Here is a 20,425-nt window from a genome sequence, read left to right as displayed (position 1 = left end):
TGTTAACAAATTCAGATAAATTGAAATCATATAACTTTTCTCATCATATTGCAATAAAACTTAAAAAAGAGAAAAAGAAAAAAATGTTTACAAATTCAGATAAATTGAATCATGTAACTTTTCTTATTATAATGCAATAAAACTTAAAAAAATATACTGATCAATTTTCTGTTCATTAATTATTTTAAATATTAGGCAGAACTTGATAAGTATACTTCATTTTATCTCTTTTAAAAAATATTTAAATAAGAAACAGCTGAGTCAAATCCCACAAGAGAAATTTTCCAAATCTTGTCAATCTCTTAACACTACATTTAAGATTCATTGTTAAGGTTACCTCGTGTCCCACAGTTGAGTATTGCACAAGGCCAATGTGTCTGGTCTTATTTCCAGGAAATTATTCTGGATTAACAAACAAATCCAAGTAACAAATCAAAAGGATATGGGAAAACCATCTGTTCTTGTTTCTTAGTTAATAAGATACAGGTGTATTCTAAATGAAATGTATTTTATGTTACTCACACATATTATTCACAGTCCATACATCAATGTTATGTCTAAGAGGAGGCTTTTAAAAAATTAGTTCTACTTTCTACAATGCATTAGCTCCATGCACATAATAAAAGCAAGCCAATCTTCTTAAAGGGCGGGCATTATCTAAACTCTCCGATGTGGAAAGAAGGTCAAGGCATACTGCTGAATTACATATTCAGATAACAGAGAACTTCCGCTCCTAACCATAGGGATTAGTGGGGTGTGTGGGGGGGTGGTCCCTTGCCAGTTGAAACAACACTCAATGATGAAATGTACTAAATATTTCCTCTAGGACTGGAACTAAGGTGAGGCAAAAAAAAAAAAAAAAGAGTGGAGGAAGGTATTTGAGAAGGCACTTCTGTTTGAGGACAGCCTTGCATGGATGACTCTGCAGAAGTTTACCATCTTATAGACTGTATTTTTCATGCCTGTCTTCAACATAGTCTCAGCTCTTGTCTTTAGACACTGGTCCACGTAACTAAAATGTCTGGGAAAGGGAAAGGCAATTAGTTCAACCCGTAGTAAATAAGGCCAGGTTTCATCCAGATACAAATTCAGACCATAGCACAGAGAGAGGACTCCCAGAGAAGGCTGAAGTCGTATAGAAATGGGAAAGGGGAACCTCAGAAAAGGATGCATGACAGAAAAAACATTTGAAAATATAATGAAAAACTTTCTTTCACATAAAAAAATATATATGTATTCACAAATCCACCATAGTTAAAAGCAAAAGCAAAAAAAATTTTAAACAGGATAAACATGAAAATTACTCAGTGGCACATAATCAAATGTCTGAAGGTCTATAACTTATATAGCAAGAAACAAATAAAATATAATTATAGGTTTCTTGAAAGGAGATATGCAAGAAAGAAGACAACAAACTGGCAGTTTTATTGTGCTAAAAGGAAACTAATACTGCCCATTTAAAATGTTATATCCACTGAAAATGTCTTTCAGAAATAAATTTTATCTTAGGCAAAGAAAAGCTAAGAAAAATTCTAAGCAATGTTGTACTGTAGAAAAGTTTAAAGGCACTTTAAGCAAAAGATAATAGGCAATAGAAACATAGATTTACAGAATATGTGAAAAGCATTAAAAATGTAATTATGTGGATCTATAATTATTTTTCAGTATTCATAAGTAACTGGTTACAGGGTCTCTCTCTAGATACAAAATACTGCATATGCTCAAGTCTTTTGAATGCAACAGTTTTGTCTTTGGAAACACCATACATAGTCCCGTGTATATATATGTAATTTTTTTAAAAATTATATGGGAAGGAGTGGAGTACATTCAGATGAGTTCAGTTCCCCATAGAGGCTAAAACAGTGTGTCAGATCCCCTGGAAGTAGACTTGGGGTTAGCTGTGAGCTTCCCACTGTGTGCACTGGAAACTGAACCCAGGTCCTGTGGGATAGCATTGCATTTTCTTACCCTCCTGTATAACTGAAATAATGCAAATGCTATATAAATAGTCATTATGCTGTACTGTTTGGCAAATAATGACAAGAAAAATAGCCTGTATATGTTTAATACATATAGGTTTTCTCCAAATAATCCAGTCTAAAATTAGTTGAAACTATAAATGACAAAATCTGTAGACAATTTTAAGCCTACTGTTGTAAATATATAAGAAATTTCTCATTAAAATGTCTCTAGGAGGAAAATGACTATTTAAAGAAGAATATTAATGTATTTTGAGATTTACAACATACATAAAAATAAAACATAAAAAAATCACAAAGACTAAGAGAAAGTGATTTGAAATTTGCTTGATTTTTCACATATTTCAATATTATATTATATAAATTGAATGAAAGTATGTTATTGCATATTTCAATATTATATGAATTTTTTGAATGAAAGTATGATATTATGTATGTATTTCAATATTATATAAATTGTTCAAATACAAAGTCTGGTGTTATGTATGTATTTTATAAACTCTAGAGCAAGAAAATAGCATCATAATAAAAGAGACAAAGCAGGTTAAAAAGTAGTACTCCATGCTACATAATACTTAAATATAAAATATTCTATCTGAAAGAAATGAGAGAAATTAACAAACAGTAGCTAGAACAAATAGAAAACAACTTGGAAAGTTCAACCCAATCACATCAATAATAACATTAAATATAAACTAAATAAGTATTCCAATTAAAAGGCAAAGATGGCCACAGTTAGAAAATAAGACCCAATTACATGCTGTCTCTAGAAAATTTACTTTAAATAAAGGCACAGATAGGTTAAACAAATGAAAAAGTTATGCCATACAAGAGCTACAGATTTTTTTTATCAGTGTCAAGTAGATTCCATCAGAAAACAAAAAGATCTATAATCATGGCAACAAAAATCAGTTCAAGAGGAATCATTACATAAAAATAGTAGAAACTGTAACCCACCTTTCAGATTTCTGGTTCAATAAAGTAATTTCAATTTTAAGTAAAAGAGATGATAATACAAAAGGCATAGTATTCACATGTTTGTATGAATATAGTATCTATGTATGTTTGTATAATATCCATAGACAGATTACATTTTCTGTCTGAAATGTGGGTAAATTTTCCTTTATGGGTTATCCTTATGTCATTCTCAATCAGTGACAGCATCTCTAACAGGCTGCCTGTAAGTTGCTGCTGTTCGACAGTCAACCACCTTCTGCTTGGCTGCATTCGCCTGGCAGGCATGACTGGAAAGCCGATGTAATCGATTTCAAGCGTCTCCAACGTTTCCTGTCCAGTTCCTCCTCAAGTACCTCCGCCTGGATACCTCGCCACTGCTCAGCTCTATCTTCTCCCCTTCAGGCAGCTCCAAATATGAACACCAGCCACATCTGTCTATCACTCCCTTAGTCAGAAGAGAAGATAATCGGTTTCTCCAATGCAGGCTAATGACCAATAGACTATTGCTGGACGTAAACAGAATCTTCTCTCACTTGATTCCTTTTGATGGCTGACACTGCAGCCTATTCCATCAAATGCTTCCTTCCCCAAATCTCTGTACCTTACTCTTGTTCCTGCTTCAAAACAAACCAGCTTTTATCCTCCTTTCCTCTAAGTCAGTTCACTCACTCTTTGCTCTCCAAAGGCCCTCAGCTACTGCCTGTTTCCAGCACATACGATATATATATGTGTACCTTGAGGGTATTACAAAGCCGTACACCACAAGTTAGAATAATCGTGTGGTCCCTGCTCTGCCTCTGAATAGCTAATAATATCTGGTGTTATCACTTAGCGTATGTGAACTTCAGTTTGTTTTTACGAGAAAAAGAAAACCTATTTCATTTGTTTAAAGATTATTTATCTATAGATTTTTAATAAAAATAATTATTTTATTGGTTTAAATAAAAGATTGTTTAAAGATGTTAAAGAAGCCCTTTTTAGCTCTCATGCTAGAATTCTAGAGGCAGTTTCTGGTCTTTAATGATAATCTGAAATACAATCAAATCTCCCCCTTGGTGTATCTGAAAAAATATACTTCTAACTTTTAAAACGTTGTTGAAATGTGTTATCTCATTTGCGGGACACTACTGAATAACAGGTGGTGTCAGACAGCAGGTCAACATGCTCCAGTGGAAGGTGATGCTTCCTCGCTCTACATTCAAGTATTTGCTCTTTCTTATTCCCTCCCACTCTGTGCCTCTCTCTGCTCCCCAGCTCCTGGTTCTCCCACCTATTCCTCATGCTTCTGTTTTCTACCTCTCCTTCTTTCTCCCTCCCCACTTTAAAACTTCAAAGATGGCACAGGGAATGCGTCACAGCCTACTCTCAAAAAGCTAGTAAAACCACTAGGCTGTATTTGAAATAGGATCTGTGATAAGCTTGCACACAAGTACACTTGTACGCAAGTACTGATTTTGTCTGTTTTCACACACTCAGAAAAAGGTCGAAAAGTTATTCTCAGCCCTACGTGGCTCCCATCAAGTCCATGTGAGCACACTCTAGTGATGTGATGGGGCTGCAGACAGACTGACTCGGTGGTCTCTGTGCAGGTGTAGAGACTCAAAGCCCACCAGACTGCCGTGCTTTAAATGAGGAGGGCCCCTAACCTCCTGTGTTTAAATGCTTGGTCCCCAGCTAGTGGCAGTGTTTGGGAATGATTAGGAAGTATAACCTTGTAGGAATAGGTATGGCCTTGTGGAAGAAGGTGTGTCACTAATGGGTTTTGAGATTTCAAAAGCCCATACCACCACCCTCAGTCTTTCTACCTCCTGCCCAGAGATCAGCATGAAAGCTCTCAGCTGCTGCTCCAGCACCAGGCCCACCCACCACGCTCCCTGCCAAAATGGTCATGGACTAAGGCTCTGAAACTATAAACAGGCCCCCCACTAAATGCTTTCTTCTAAAAGTTGCTTTGGCCATGGTGTCTCCTCACAGAGATGGACTAAGTGACAATCTCTCACAGTGACTAAGACACAGACTTTGAAGCTCTTCTCCAAACACCCAGCACTCAGGGACTTGGCTCCAGAGAATCCTTGCTCTGGAAGAAAGTAAGCTTCTTAATAGACTGGATTCCACACATCTGTACAGAGACATGTAGGAATGGAGAGAATTAAAACCAAAAGTTCGTCAACTTGCAGCTCTGGTGCTGACTACATCTTTTCCTGGCACAAAAAATAAAAACCTGGTTTTATAAAGAAAGCCGGGTGATGAACTCTCTAATGCGGAAAATGAAAGGCCGAGGGAGGACTCAAGACCAAGAATAACTAAAAATTATGAATAAAATGAGAGCAGAAGTTCCTTAGCAGGAAGTTCTGTGAGGTTCTGCAGCCTCAGGCCCTTCAGGAACTATGGCCTACTGTATAGGAACAATCAGTCCAAGAAGTACACAATGCACAAGCAGTGTGAGTCTCCTGGCCTCAGTGCCCCATACCTAGCAAGGGTTGGTCTAGGCAGAAGGAAGGGCGAGCTTCCACAGGGAACCTGGAGCTGATTGTGGTTTTAGCCCATTTTGAGGTTATATGTTTGGAAGCCAGAGAGCTAGTTACAAATACCACAGTACTTTGCACTCAGAAATGGTCTCAAGAAACCCTATACAAAGATGTGACTCTCTTACAGAGGTAAACTCCAGGTTTCTTAAGAACATGCATCTGCCAGGAAGCACAAGAAAATAGACCTTTGAAGGTTCTAACAATGTAGAGACACACATGGCAAGGTAATCAGCTCCTTGTAAAGCCGTGGAGGTTAAGGCCAAGATTCCAACGTGTCCCAATAGCAAGTTGCACCAATTTGCTCTTATCATCCACACTAAGCATGGAAGAAGCCTTTATCATCACATGGCCAAGGGTCACAGGCTCTGTCAGCTAAGGGCTAAGGCCCTGGCAAAGGCTAAGGCTGTGGAACCTGCTTAGACCCAAGCTTCAGTTCCTGCTCCGCTCCAAATCCAGTTCAAGCTCGAAACCTCATGATAGCCCCATAGTAAAGGCTTCTATCTGCCAATGGACTGTTGTGACCCCCCTCCACGCAGTTTGTAAATGTGGTTGTTTCATATTAAAAAAAAAGAAGAAGAAGAAGAAGAAGCAAGTTCTGTTCCTAATCAGGAGGCATTAGAGAACCAACAGACGAATTACTAATTAAATTAGTAGAGAACTAGTGTCACTGAATGTTATTTGTCTGTTTCTTTAAACTGACATTTATTGATCCAAGGCCCTCCATATGCAGCCACCTAGCTACACTATCAAAGTTCATGGTGAATCACAGGGCCCTGGCTCACATCACTTCAGGCTCCAAGGAAACAGTTACAGCTCATGTAGTCAAGGCATAGAGAAATGGGCCCTTATACATTGATGCCTGTTTTAGTCAGGGTTTCTATTCCTGCGCAAACATCATGACCAAGAAGCAAGTTGGGGAGGAAAGGGTTTATTCAGCTTACACTTCCACATTGCTGTTCATCACCAAAGGAAGTCAGGACTGGAACTCAAGCAGGTCAGGAAGCAGGAGCTGATGCAGAGGCCATGGAGGGATGTCCCTTACTGGCTTGCTTCCCCTGGCTTGCTCAGTCTGCTCTCTTATAGAACCCAAGATTACCAGCCCAGAGATGGTACCACCCACAAGGGGCCCTACCCCCTTGATCACTAATTGAGAAAATGCCTTACAATTGGATCTCATGGAGGCATTTCCTCAACTGAAGCTCCTTTCTCTATGATAACTGACAGGATAACTAACATACAGTAGTAGAAAATGCACGCTTCAAAGGACAAAGCATGTTTCACAGAGGCTGACATGAAACAGGGAGACAGGGCTAGGGACAGTAGAAGGCTGGAGAATAAGATGATATTGGTTAAATAAATGGAAGTAGATCCTGCTGTGTATGTGTGTATGTATGTGTATACATACACACACACATACACACACACACACACACACACACACACACACACACACATATGATGTATATACTGAAATACCACTCTATAGCAGATAGGCATAGGGAATTGCTTAGCAACTTGGGACTACACTTGGCTTGGGCTCTACTCATACTCTTTCCAAACAATGCATTCTAGCAACCTGTTGACAACCTGAGACCCCCTTAGTGAATGTCTGATGATGTCTTGTTATATTCAATCACACTCTGGAACTACTAAGTGACTGATCTGGCCCAGAATGGTTTTGGATGCTAGTACAATAAGGCAAACTGTGTCCTCTGAATAAACTCTTAAGGAGAATGCTCTATTTACCATCTTACACCTATGCATAGTGGGGCAGACATATGATTAAAATCAGATGCATCGTGGCAAAGGACAAACACAGTAAGCAAAGGCATGTATAAATCAGGCCTGTCAATCAAAACAAAGGTGTGCCCTTGCTATGCTCCTTTGCAACTGTCTTGGTTTATTTCTCTGTTGCTGTGGATAAAACATGAACCAAAACCAACTTGGAGAGGAAAGGGCTTAATTTTGCTGAACGGCTATACAGTCCATAGAGGGGAGCTAGGGCATGACCCTGGAGTCAGAGACTGAAGCAAAGACCATGGAGGAACCTGTTTTGCCCCAGGACTTGCTCAGCTCCATTTCTGCACACAACCCCGGACCACCTGTCTAGCAGTGGCTCCACCCTCGGTGGGCTGGACCTTCCCTAACTAATAATTAATCAAGAAAATGCCCCACAGACAGGTTAATCTAATAAAGGCAGCTCTTCAGCTGAGGTTCCCTCTTCCCAAGTGACTCTAGTTTATGTCAAGTTGACAAAACTATTCAGCATAGCAACCAAACTCCTCCTCTTGAACCCCATGAAAGAAAGCCCCGAAAATCTGGAGCCCTTGAGCATCCTCACTCCCCACGCCACACCCATCCACCATGTGTCCTGATGTCACTCTGGACCATGTATGTCCCGCTTCTAATTTCCTTGGGATTTTGAAAATTGTTGTTGCTACCTTTAAATCTATGTGAATCTTTATTTTAATTCTTTGAGCAAGTGGCTAAGAATCTGGAAATGTTTACCCCAGCACTGGCCACTGATAACATGAAACTTAAACACGGATGCTTCTTGTGTTTCAATTAAGTTAAATAATTTTCTAGGATTTGAAAATTTTAAGGAAAAATGATAATCTTCATGAAGTAGAGCTGCCATTCCGAACAATGTGGTTAAAAGGAAGAGGGGAAGGAAGGACTCTCTTTTTAAGACCTTTGACCTGGATTCTGGGTTCACAGCTTGAGTCAGAATTGGTGTGCAAATAAATGTGGTTTCTCTTTTTCTTTAATCCCCCAGAATCAGAGGTTACTCTTTTAATATTATTAGGGAAGCCATACCTCTCCCTTCAAGTAAATGTTTTCAATCTAAATAGTGGCTGCTGCTCTAGTTACACACAGAGAAAAATGCCTTCCTAGCATTTCTTTGCAGTGTGTCGTGAAGACCTCAGGAGTTGTCTTGATGAGAGTGAGCTCAAAGCAAGACTAGGGCAGCACCATAACAGGTGGAGTGTGGGGACTGATGGTGACAGCTACTTGCCATGTCAAATCCGCTCACTGCCTGTTCTCCCTGGTGCTGATCAGATCAAAGCCTAGGATATTCATAAAACTCCCACTAATTTTTTTAGGCCATCATTACCATAAATGAGATCCATTTTGACAATTGCAGGTTTCACCCTAAGCTTCACCCACATGTCTTCCTCCATCCTAACTTGCTCATTCTAATCCCTCCCAGTTGGTTCCCACACATATAAGCGGGAGTGTTTGCAGAGCTTAGGCTCTGGGCACTTTGTCAGTAGCAGTCACGCTCCCTGAGATCAGAGCAAGCAACAATAAGTGTACTTTGTTTCTCCCTGCTTCAGGGAGCTCACTGAATGGCAGGGCTGTTCTACCACCAAACCAGTTCCAATTAAACCAGTTCATCAGAGACATTGGAATAGCACGAGGAATGGGGCCCGAGGCCAGGAAACTGAAATTCTTAGCCACATATTTTCAATGTAAGTGAATCATTTCACACACTTAAAACTCAGTGGAAGTCTGATGTCACATTGATTACGAAAACCTTCTGATGCTGACCCCTGAAGAGCTAACACAGGCTACCCTTTGCTCCTCCCTTCCTGTAGTTAAACTGCAGTAGCAAACCATGCATGAGAAACTCAGGACTTCCAGATTTCACTCCCTACGCTACACGTAAAAATATGCCTAGAGAATTAAAAAAAATCCCAAATGCTTTGCAAACAAGAGTAACACAAAACACAGAGCCTTCCCCCGGAGGGCTCACCTATCCCTCTGACATGAATTAGCCTGGTAGAGAAAGCAGGCCCTTTCTTTGCTATTCTACCAAGAAGAAAGAACAGTCACATACTCCTCTTGGGCCTATAACTTGCTTTCATACATTAATGGATTTTGTTCCTTCCTACAATTGCCCAAAACCTAAGTCTTCAGCTAGGAGGTATTAAGTATGGAACAGTGCTCTTGATTCTAGCGCTGAGCACATTGCTAGCGGCTGTTTTCTAATCAGGTATCAGCAGCCCATTTCTGGTAACAGGCCAAAAAAAAAGCAATTTATTTAGTGGGGAATGTGTGGAATGACAATCCACTGGGCAGTGAGAAACCACAGGTATTTAGGATCTCTAACAATAGCAAAATTACAGTTATGAAGTAGCATAAAAATAATTTTATGGTTGGGGGTCACCACAACTGTACTAAAGGGTCGCAGCATTAAGATGGCTGAGAAGCAGTGCACTGGTGGCAGGTAACTCTGAAGGTCGTAGAGGGGCTGGAGACATTTATACCAGCATTTCCTATCCTGTTCAGACTTTATTGTATTAGTGCCATTTCCCTTTATAAAAGTTAAATTTTTAGTGTCTTCCTATCTATATTTATTTTTAAAAATGTTTTATTAATGTTCAAATCAGCTACCTGAATAATGTAAAATATAACCTAAAGCCCAAATGTAAACTAAAAAACAAAATAGAAGCAAACCCTCTCAAAATCTTAACTCTCTCATTTGTTCACTAAACTTCTATGGACTTGTATCTAATCAGAGATGGGCATTGATCTGGATATCAAAAGAGAACTAACTATGGAGCATACTTTCAGGAGCATTTGTTCTAGTGTACAAGACACATGATGTCAGATCATAGCAGGCCACCTGGCCACATACTAAAAGAGCAGAAAGAATGGATGGCAAGGAGCTCAGTCAAGGGCCTGGTGGCTACTGAAGGTCTCTGGGAACATCTTCACCACAGAGGCAGCCCCTCACCCAGTCTCAAAGCATATGCAAACCTCCTTCCACAAGATTAATAGGTTCCTGCAAAGAAAAGAAAGCTAAAAGAAGAAAGAATCCGGTCAAGTTGTAAAAGTCTTCAGATGTCCCTGAGATAAACAAGGGGTTCTTTGTGGGGGTTGTATATGCATGTGTATCCATGTTTGTTCACATGCAGGCACATGTTAAGGCCAGCGAGCAAAGCTGACATGAAATGCTCCCATTTTTATTTTTCAAGATAGGGCTTCTCCCTTGCTGTTTTAGCTAGACTGGCTACCCAGAAGTCCGGGGGATCTTCCTGTCTCTGCCCCAGACCCTGAAGTTACAGATAGGTGTCACCACATACTGTTTATTATGCAGGTGCTGGGCATCCAAATTCAAGGGTTTGTCCAGCAAGCACTTTATCTGCTGACTGAGCCATCTCCCCAGCCAAAGCAATGAATCCTTGGGCCTGACTGAGAATGGCATGGTCAGTTACAGACTGACAACTTAGAACAGCGTGAAGACATGTTTGTACGGCAAAGCTACAGAGGGAATGCAGCTGTAGTCACTGCCAAGATGTGGTAAGGAATGAGATGTCGAGATCATTCACAGATTTTGCAGGCTAGACGGGAACTAGATAGAAGCTGATGCCGCTCACAGAGATAGAAATTAAAGCTCATCGCTGGCGCTGCTATAAAGTTTGAGCTGCTGAGCTCTGAGAAACTGTCAGGTCACGATCCAATCACAGATAAAGAGGTCAACCCTGGAACCAAACTCTCCGCGTCACACATTAACGGAGGTATCCTCTGTTTGTGGGCAAGTTCAATGTCCCAGGAGTGGCTTTAAAAAGAATGAAAAAAAAAAAGCAGGAAATTCAAAGAGAGGTGTAGCAGGACCGGTGGAACCAGCCGCCCCCCCCCCAACACACACACACACACACACAAACACACACACAGCCTCAAAAGCATCTCCTGCAGGAGGACCTAATTGAGGACTACCTGAGAGAAATCGGGAACTGCTATTTAGATGCTGCGGAAGTCTGTGTTGACCACCTCCAACCCCCAGGGGCAGGTAGGATCCGCAAGGAGTAGTCCAGGGCACAGGCAGCAGAGAAGAAACACAGGCAGGGAGAAATGAGATGAGAGGGGTGGGAAAAGAAAAGGAGAGGAGAAACGGTCTCACTCTTGATTCCAAGAGAGAGACAGATCCGCTGGAGTCTTCCTCTTCCTTCCTCGGGCTGTGGATATAATCATGAGCAGAGCAGAAACAGAGCCTGTGTTACAGAGGATGATTGACAATATAGAAGAAGGCAAGAAAAGTGAAGATCGGTGACCTCTCACCTGATTCATAGTATTTTAATAAGACAGGTAAAGGCACTGACTAGCATGAAGCAATTCCAAAGAGGAGAATTACTATTTTCAGTTATCTGAAAAATTAAGTAAGACAGTTAGAGCCTGTCTACATAAAATAATTGTTTCCACTTATAAATTCTCCCTTCCCCAATCATTTAAAGCAGAAATATCCTAACCTAAAATGAAGTTACTGGTTTAGGTCATTTTAAAGGCCTGATGACAGCAGAAACAAATGCTTCAGACTAGTTTGAGACTCTTTCTGAGTAGAACCGAGTGGCTCACATGCATGAGGTCGATAGGCAAACACCACTTTCTGGTGAAGATTTACGCCCGCCCCCAATCGCCAGCAGGAACCCAGTCCTCCACTGCCTCCCTCTCTTCTAGTCATGAGCTCCCACTGACTTCAAAGAGAGTTTTAAAAATGGATTAAAGCAAAGACCATATATTGACTTCAAAGGGAGTGAAGCACCGAGATATTTCATGGGGGCGAGTCAGAGATGGAAATTCTGCTGTCTTAGAGGCTAGTGCCACCAGCATCCCCCAGGCATTCAGCCGGAAGTGCATTATTCTCTTTCAACCCTTGTTTTATGATGAACAACATAATAGTTGTTCATTCTAGGAAATATTAATATCTGTCCTAACCATTCCAATATTATTACAATACTGTTAAATGTTAGTTTCTCCTTATATGACACTGAATTGTTTTCCTTTCGGGTGTGTGGGGGGGGGGGGAATCCATTTCAATTGTATACCAAAATGTCGTTGTGGAAAACAATAGAATTACTTTTGATAGCACACTGTTTATTTGTATACGCAGCCAAATCTGATTCCCAGAACTTTATCTCACAAATACAATCTCCTTGTTCATTTGTTTGTTTGTCTGTCTGTTTTCTGAGACAGACTCCCATTATAGACCAGGCTGCCCTCAAAATTGCTATAAGTAGATGGTCTTGAACTTTTGACCCTCCTGCCACCACTTGAATGCAGGTATTACGATACATAGAGTTGGAGATCAAAGGATTTTGTACACACTAGACAAGCACTCTTACTGTTGAGCTATATTTAGGTAATTTAATATAATGAATTTCTGACTTTAAATTCAAATGTCTGCCATGCTTGTCACCTCCATGGCTATCTTTATACTTCAGTACACACAAATGCAAACAACTTACTTTTCATGACCCTAAAAAGGCTCCAAAGACGAGAGAGCACACTCTGAATGAGGCTATCCTTCTCCATAAAAGCCTTCAGACTCATTTTAAGCTAATAATTATGATTAATCAGGGGCTCCTAAACAAGTATGGTAACTTAATAAAACTCCTACCGAGCCCTCTGACCTCACAAGGCCTCTAATGCTCTGCTCCAAAGATAGAACGTTTAGCTTTCAGAACATGGGTAAGGCCGATACCTGCGTGGGAGAAAAGCAGCCACTTTCCTACAAAAGCTCAAGCTCTTTCGAGAGATTACCACACCCTCATAACTGCTTGCTCTGGAGTCTGGCCTAGCTCCCTCAGCATACATGCTCCCTTTCTCCCTCCATGCCTTCCTCTCCCTTCCCCCTCCCTCTCCTCGTCCCTTTCTCCCCATCCCCCTCCACACACACACACACACACACACACACACACACACATACACACACACACATGCATATATTGTAACCATTCATGACAAGCCATATGACCCAGAAGATAGTATGGGGGAGGGCAAAGGAAGCTGTCTTCTCCCCATGAGTGGAAAAGAGAGCAGAGCTGACTGTGTTACACACTTGAAGGAGGAGAGATCAGACAACACAGGTGATTAAATTCACAGACTCTCATGGGTGAGCTAAAGCAACCAACCCGTGGGACTGTTACCAATATCAAGCAAGAGAAAGCTTTGTATCAGGATGGGAAGAAAGGCTCAAAAGGGTCTAAGCGGGTATGAAATCCAAGCATGATCTAAAATTATAAGACAATATCAAAACTCAGAAAAAAAACTTTTTCAAAATACTCCCATTACCAATGCTCCCATTACCCCTCAACTTAACTCCAAAGCACATATATGATCCAGCTGAGAGCTAGACCTATAATGTCTTTGTATTCTCAAACTTCCGGGTCTGAATATAAATTTTCACCCACATCTAGAACCATGCTAGTCCCTTTAATATCATTTAGTTTCCTTTAAAAGAAAAATACCAATTGCCTTTGTATTTTATACATTTTACTCATCGGTTCAATAGCGGCTAACTGGACAGTTGCTATATGGAAGGCTCTGTACCAGGTCCTCTATAAGAACTCAAGTTTAGCGTATAAACTTCAGCCACAGGACTGATACATGTATAAGCATATTACAAGGGCAACTGTTCTCTGGAACCACTAAGAGTACAGGTAACACTTGGCATGTTTCAGAAACCTAGTTTTGAGGGATGTTTATAAAGTTTTCTAGACAAAGAGTTAGATGGAAGAGGGGTGGTCCCTAAGTCCAAACATATTCAAATAAGTTTGAAAAACAGAACAAGTTCTTGTTGTAGAGCTTTACCTCTTCTGATGCTCAATTTTAAGAGAAGAATAGAGCATTCCTCTGAATCATTTGACTAAGGGACCTTTTTTTTAAAAAAAAAAAAAAAAAACACACAAAGCCTCTCATGAAACTAGTGTTTCACAAAATACTTTAGACAGCAACTTTGAGCTTACATTGAAGATATTGAGATATTTTTTAATTGATAGGGTTAGAGGTCGTGAAAGAGAAGGTAAGGTCACACCAAGTGTTGTGCTGAACTCTTGAGGTCCCTACAGAGTGAGTTCCAGACCGGCCTGAGCTACATAGCAAGGGCTTGTCTCAAAACAAACAAACCAAGGTAAGACTGAAAGGTAGGTTAAGTCTGGAAAGATTGGCTCAGTGGTTAAGAGCATTTCTTGTTCTTGCAGAGAACCCTTCTATCCATATGGTAGCTCACAACCATTTGCAACCCCAGTTCCAGGGTAGCCACCACCTTCTTCTGACATGGTACACATACACACATGGAGGCAAAGCATTCATATACATAAAAAATAAATATTTCCTTTTTCTGCTGGGTTCCTGCTCCTTACTGTCAAAATGGGCAAGTTCATGAAACCCTGGAAAGTGGTGCTGGTCCTGGCTGGACGCTACTCTGGATGCAAAGCCATCATTGTGAAGAACATTGACGATGGCACCTCGGACCGCCCTTACAGCCATGCCCTGGTAGCTGGAATTGACCGCTATCCCTGAAAAGTGACAGCTGCCATGGGCAAGAAAAAAATTGCCAAGTGATCCAAGATCAAGTCCTTTGTGAAAGTTTATAACTACAACCACCTCATGCCCACAAGGAACTCTGTGGATATCCCCTTGGACAAGACTGTTGTAAATAAGGATGTGTTCAGGGACCCAGCTTTGAAACACAAGGCCAGGCGGGAGGCCAAGGTCAAGTTTGAGGAGCGATACAAGACAGGGAAGAACAAATGGTTTTTCCAGAAGCTTTGCTTTTAGGTATATTTTTGTTTTCATCATTAAAAATTAAAAATAAATAAATAAATATTTCAACTCTTTAAAAGTAGCTTCAAATTAAGATTATTGAAGAAGTTTCTGGAAGTTCAACTCATGGTTTAGTTTGTGGAAACAACTACGTACAGCTCTTGGCCACATTCAGTCCTTCCTGTCAATCGGTGAGCTTCCAACTGGTTGTGTCACAAAGAAAGCATTTATGTGTTAACTTTCCATTCTTTAGTATCATCTTTTTATTAAAAAGCTAGGATTGATATAAAAGTTTCAAACAACAAAAAACAAAAAGAAAGAAAGAGAGAGGGAGAAAGAGAAAGAAAGAGAGAGAGAAAAAAGAAAGAATGAGAAAGAAAGGAAAAAAGAAAGGGAGAGAGAAAAAGAAAGAAAGAGAGAGAGAAAAAAAGAGAGAGAGAGAAAGGAAGAAAGGAAGGAAGGAAGAGGAAGGAAGGAAGTAGGCAGGTAGGTTATGGTCAGACTGTCAAAGACTGAGACCTACTGGAAATGCCTTTTCATCCTGCCATGGTAAAACGAGAATGAATGACTGGCTTTACCACTTATTAGCTGCAAGACTTTCTTCAAATCATTTGACTTTTTTTCTCCTATTTCCTCATCTATAAGATAAGGTTGTTACAAGGATTCAATAAGTCTATAAATATAAACTTTAATTATGACACTAAACATTGAATGACCTGCTTTTGATTTTTTAAATTAGCACATGAGGCATCAGATGCCATTATGACACTTTTTATTAGATATTTTCTTTATTTACATGTCATATGATTTCTCCTTTCTGTTTCCCCTCCAAAAAAGAAAAAAAAAAGAAAAATACAAAAGAACAAACCCCTGTTGCCTCCCCCCTCCCCTTGCTCACCACCCACCCTCTCTCCCTCTTACTGGCCCTGGCATTCCCCTACACTGGGGCACAGAACCTTCACAGGGCCAAGGTCCTCTCCTCCCATTGATGACTGGTTTGGCCATCCTCTGCTATACACATGCTGCCAGAGTCATCAGTCCCACCATGTGTACTCTTTGGTTGGTGGTTTAGTCCCTGCGAGCTCTGAGGGTACTAGTTAGTTCATATTGTTGTTCGTCCTTTGGTCCTTTCTCTAACTCCTTCATTGGGGACCCTGTACTCAGTTCAATGGATGGCTGTGAGCCTCTACATCTGTATTAGTCAGGTAGTGTCAGAGCCTCTCAGGAGACAGCTATATCAGGCTGGAGTGCCCTTCCTTTAGTCTCTGCTCCATAGTTAGTCTCTGCAACTCCTTCCGTGGGTATTTTGTTCCCCCTTTTAAGAAGGAATGAAGTGTCCACATTTTGGTCTTCCTTCTTCTTGTGTTTCTTGTGGTTTGTGGATTGTACTTCAAATATTCCAAACTTCTGGGCTAATAATCACTTATCAGAGAGTGCATACCATGTGTGTTCTTTTGTGATTGGGTTACCTCACTCAGGATGATATTCTCCAGATCCATCCATTTCCCTAAGAATTCCGTTATGTCATTTTAAACAAAGTGTGTTTTACAGTCTCCTTTCCCCAATTGGCTTCCACCCTGCCATCCTTGTCCCTCCCCCATACACCCCTGCCCCGTAACACTCTACACCTATCTATTTGAAGCCTGGCTTCTTCTATTAGTTGAATGTTCCTTTTTGCCTCCAATTGTAAGCTCAGCCTTTTCTCTAGCCCTCTTAAATATGTACTTCCCTAAGAAGTCTTCTAACCCCCTTTGCAGCATATGTTCTCCTTCAGTGAGTAATTCTATTTCCTCCACATGACACACACCGCATATGAAAACTTATTCCTGATACACATTCATAATACAAGAGTATTTCCAACAGTGAGCTGCAAATATCACCTAAAATATCCTACAGCACATGGAAAGCAACCCGTCTAAACTGTACTCTCCTGCTGTCAGCTTCCTGCCCAGCCTGCATCACCAGACATCGTCAGGAAGCCTGGAATCCTCATCTTCACCTTTAGAACTCTCCCAGCTGCCCTCCTCCACTGTTTCCCGGCCCACACTCTGCCCACACTCACTTGGTCAGTGATCCCTTGGCTTCCCTTCAGGATTGTCTCCTGAAGGGAAGGGCCTCTATCTTCCTGCTACGAGTGCTCCCAAGTTCTCACAGAGCTCTCACTTGAGCTTTTAAGTCCAGTTTCTAATTTGTTTCCCTCTAACTGACTCAAAGCACTGGGATGATTCTCTTAAAAACTAATACACGAGAACTGTAGGCATTTGTAGAAAGCCACATGATGCTTTGATACTCTTGTATCTTATGCAATGTTCAAATAATGGTAACAGATCTCTCCCCTCAAACACTTGCTGTTTCTTTTTGGTGAAAATATTCAAATAGTCTAGCTTTTGGAATAAAATACTTAGTACATCATCTTTGTCGGCAGTCACTCTCTCATGCAACAGCACACCCACCAAAGCTCCCTTATCCTAGCTAGCACATCTTGGTGTCCAACCACAACTTGCCCTTTCCTTTCCTCTCTTCTACTGTCCCCTGCCTATGGAAGGCTCCACAGCACTCGCAGCTTTGGATATCCCCTTTTCAGATTCCACACATGAGAGAGAATTTACAGCATGTCTCTCTGTACTTGAGTTGTTGTGTCACTTAACCTAGTGACGTCAGGCTCCACCTGTGTTAAAAATGACAAGATGTCATTCTTCCTGTGCCTGGATGGTAGTCTAGTGTATATATGCTCCGCCTATTTAGTCATTTACCAGTTAACAAATACTACCATTGTTTGTATGTCTTAGCAATAAGAGTATGACTATAATAAATATGGGAATGCACATGTCTCTTCCACAAATGGTAATGCTCTCCTCTGCATAAATACCCACGAGTGGGACTGGTAGACCATAGGACAGCTTTATTTTTAATTTTGTCTTAGAAATTACTATAATGTTTTCTATACTGGCTGCCAAAATTCGATTACTGCAAACAACGTACAATGGTTTATTTTTCCTCACATCCTTGCCAATCATTGTTATATTTTGTCTTTTAAAGAATTTTTTGTTTTAGATTAACACGTGCCAACTTCTCGCATTTATAAAAGCCAGTGTAATATTTCAATATATTCATATAGCTTGCACTGTCTTACCCACCCCCCTCTCCATTCCCCCATCATTTAGATAACAACCATTCTAATGAAAGAGAAGTGATACACCATTGCTCTGATGTATAACTCCCTGATGATTGGTGATATTAAACAACTTTTCATGCTCAAGTCATGCATTCTTATTCCTTCCTTTAAAAAACATTTATCTGAATGTAGTGCACATTTTTTATTTTTAAAGTATTTCTATTATTTACTTATTTTTGTCCACTATGTGTGTGTTATATGTATGTATGTTTGCATGAGTGTGAGCATACATGTATGTACAGGTGTGTGTGCACAAGTATGCGCGCATGTGGAGGCCTGAAGCAGTGCTGGGGGTCACTTTCCAACACGTTCCACCTTGCTCATTGAAGCACGGGCTTTCAACACACCTTGGCTAGCTAGCCAGCTTGCTCCAGAGATCCTAAGTGTGAAATCCCAAGGGACTGACTACTTGTCCACCTTACATTCACCTGAGTGGTCCTCCTGTTTGTGTACAAAGTGCTTGTCCGCTGGGTCATCCAAGTCTTCCTACTACCCATTCTTAAGTTAAGTTATGGTTGAGTTGAGATCATTATACATTCTAGTTATTAACTCTATATGGCATTGCGAGTATTTCTCCTCCCTGAAGTGTGTCTCTTTACTCTGTTGTTTCCTTCATGTTTGGAAGTTTGAGACTGGCATAATCCCAGTAGCCTGGTTGTGGATGAACTGTCTATGAGCACAACACCTAGCCCAGCATCATTACACTCTAGCCTCACTTGGCCCTCGGTACACATGCCTGAACTAAACTGGACTTCAGACTGAGGAGAGAGCTGCTTCTTCAGGGTTGCGTGGTATTTTATTTTGTTGACATGGTGGGTCTCACTATACCGTCTAGGGTGACCTTGAACTCAGGATCCACTACACCAGCTGTACTGGCTGGTTTTGTGTGTCAACTTAACACAGGCTGGAGTTATCACAGAGAAGGGAGTTTCAGTTGGGGAAGTGCCTCCATGAGATCCAGCTGTGGGGCATTTTCTCAATTGCCCCTTGTGGGTGGTGCCATCCCTGGGCTGGAGGTCTTGGGTTCTATAGGAGAGCAGGCTGAGCAAGCCAGGAAAAGCAAGCCAGTAAGAAACATCTCTCCATGGCCTCTGCATCAGCTCCTGCTTCCTGACCTGCTTGAGTTCCAGTCCTGACTCCTGTTTGGTGATTAACAGCAATGTGGAAGTAAGCTCAATAAACCCTTTCCTCCCCAACTTGCTTCTTGGTCATGATATTTGTGCAGGAATAGAAACCCTGACTAAGACACCAGCCTCCCAAGGGCTCGCAGGTATGTGCCATCGTGCCTGACCTAGAAGTGTACATGATGATTTTTGGCAGCTTTAAGTTGCTTTCTCGGAGGCTTTTAAAAACAATTAGCATACAAAAGTATTAGGTTTCAGTACGGAATTTTCTAACGTACTTTAATGTATTGACCCTCCTCCCTCTGCCCATCCTGTCTCTCACCACGCTTGTACTTTTCCAGCCCTTGTTCCTTTACCCCTTCCAACTTGCACCTCACATTACTTCACAGTGGCAACCTGCCACTGTCCAAGGCCAAGAGGGGATATAAATTAAGAATATAAATTAAGGATATAAATTAAGAACTCCTGAGTCTCAAACCCCAAGTGTTCGTTCTGCCTTCATTTTGTCTCTAGTTTCTAAAAGTCAGATTTAAAAAAAAAAACAAAACAAAAGACAAAAACAAAACAATATGTTCATATAAAGAAACTTTAATTAAAAAGTAACTGTATCAGGGTTTATTTCTCTAGCCCTGGATTTGGATGGCAATACTTCTTATCTATTATAAATGCTATACGGAGCCTCTGTGTATTGGTACAGGTTACACTGAAACTACTCTCCTCTGCCAGCCAAAGGGTTATTCTCTATAGAAATCATAATGACTGAACGGACTTATCAAAAGAAAACAAAAAAATGTTAAATCAGTCAACTTACTACTGGTGGAATTATTATTTTATTCCATATTGCCATTATTTTCCTACTTAGCCTGTTAGCCACTCCTTCATCAATCTAGCCTCCTGAAGATCAAATCCATCCTTCTGAATGGCAAGTTTGTCTTTACAAAGGTAGAGACAGGGCTTTATGTGTCCCCATGGCATTGTCCAATGTTAGACATAAAAGTAACTCTTAGTAAGCATGGGTGGAAAGGTTCAAAACCAGAAAGGTAAGGGGAGAAAAGAAAGAAAAGAGAAACAAACAAACAAACAAATAAATAACTGTAGATAGGATTGAAAAGA

General features: G+C 40.7%; 1 protein-coding gene and 1 pseudogene across 4 annotated transcripts in view; one reads left to right on the top strand and one right to left on the bottom strand.

Annotated features, from left to right (window-relative positions):
* Akap6 (A-kinase anchoring protein 6) overlaps positions 1–20,425 on the bottom strand; it is a 458,326-nt gene that overhangs the window by 401,677 nt on the left and 36,224 nt on the right. The window lies entirely within an intron of this gene.
* On the top strand, positions 14,618–15,028 carry LOC116080176 (annotated as a pseudogene).

Source organism: Mastomys coucha, unplaced genomic scaffold, assembly GCF_008632895.1.
Source record: "Mastomys coucha isolate ucsf_1 unplaced genomic scaffold, UCSF_Mcou_1 pScaffold6, whole genome shotgun sequence".
NCBI lineage: Eukaryota > Metazoa > Chordata > Mammalia > Rodentia > Muridae > Mastomys > Mastomys coucha.
Note: the sequence above shows the minus strand (reverse complement) of the source record. Positions and strands in the feature narration are given on the sequence as shown.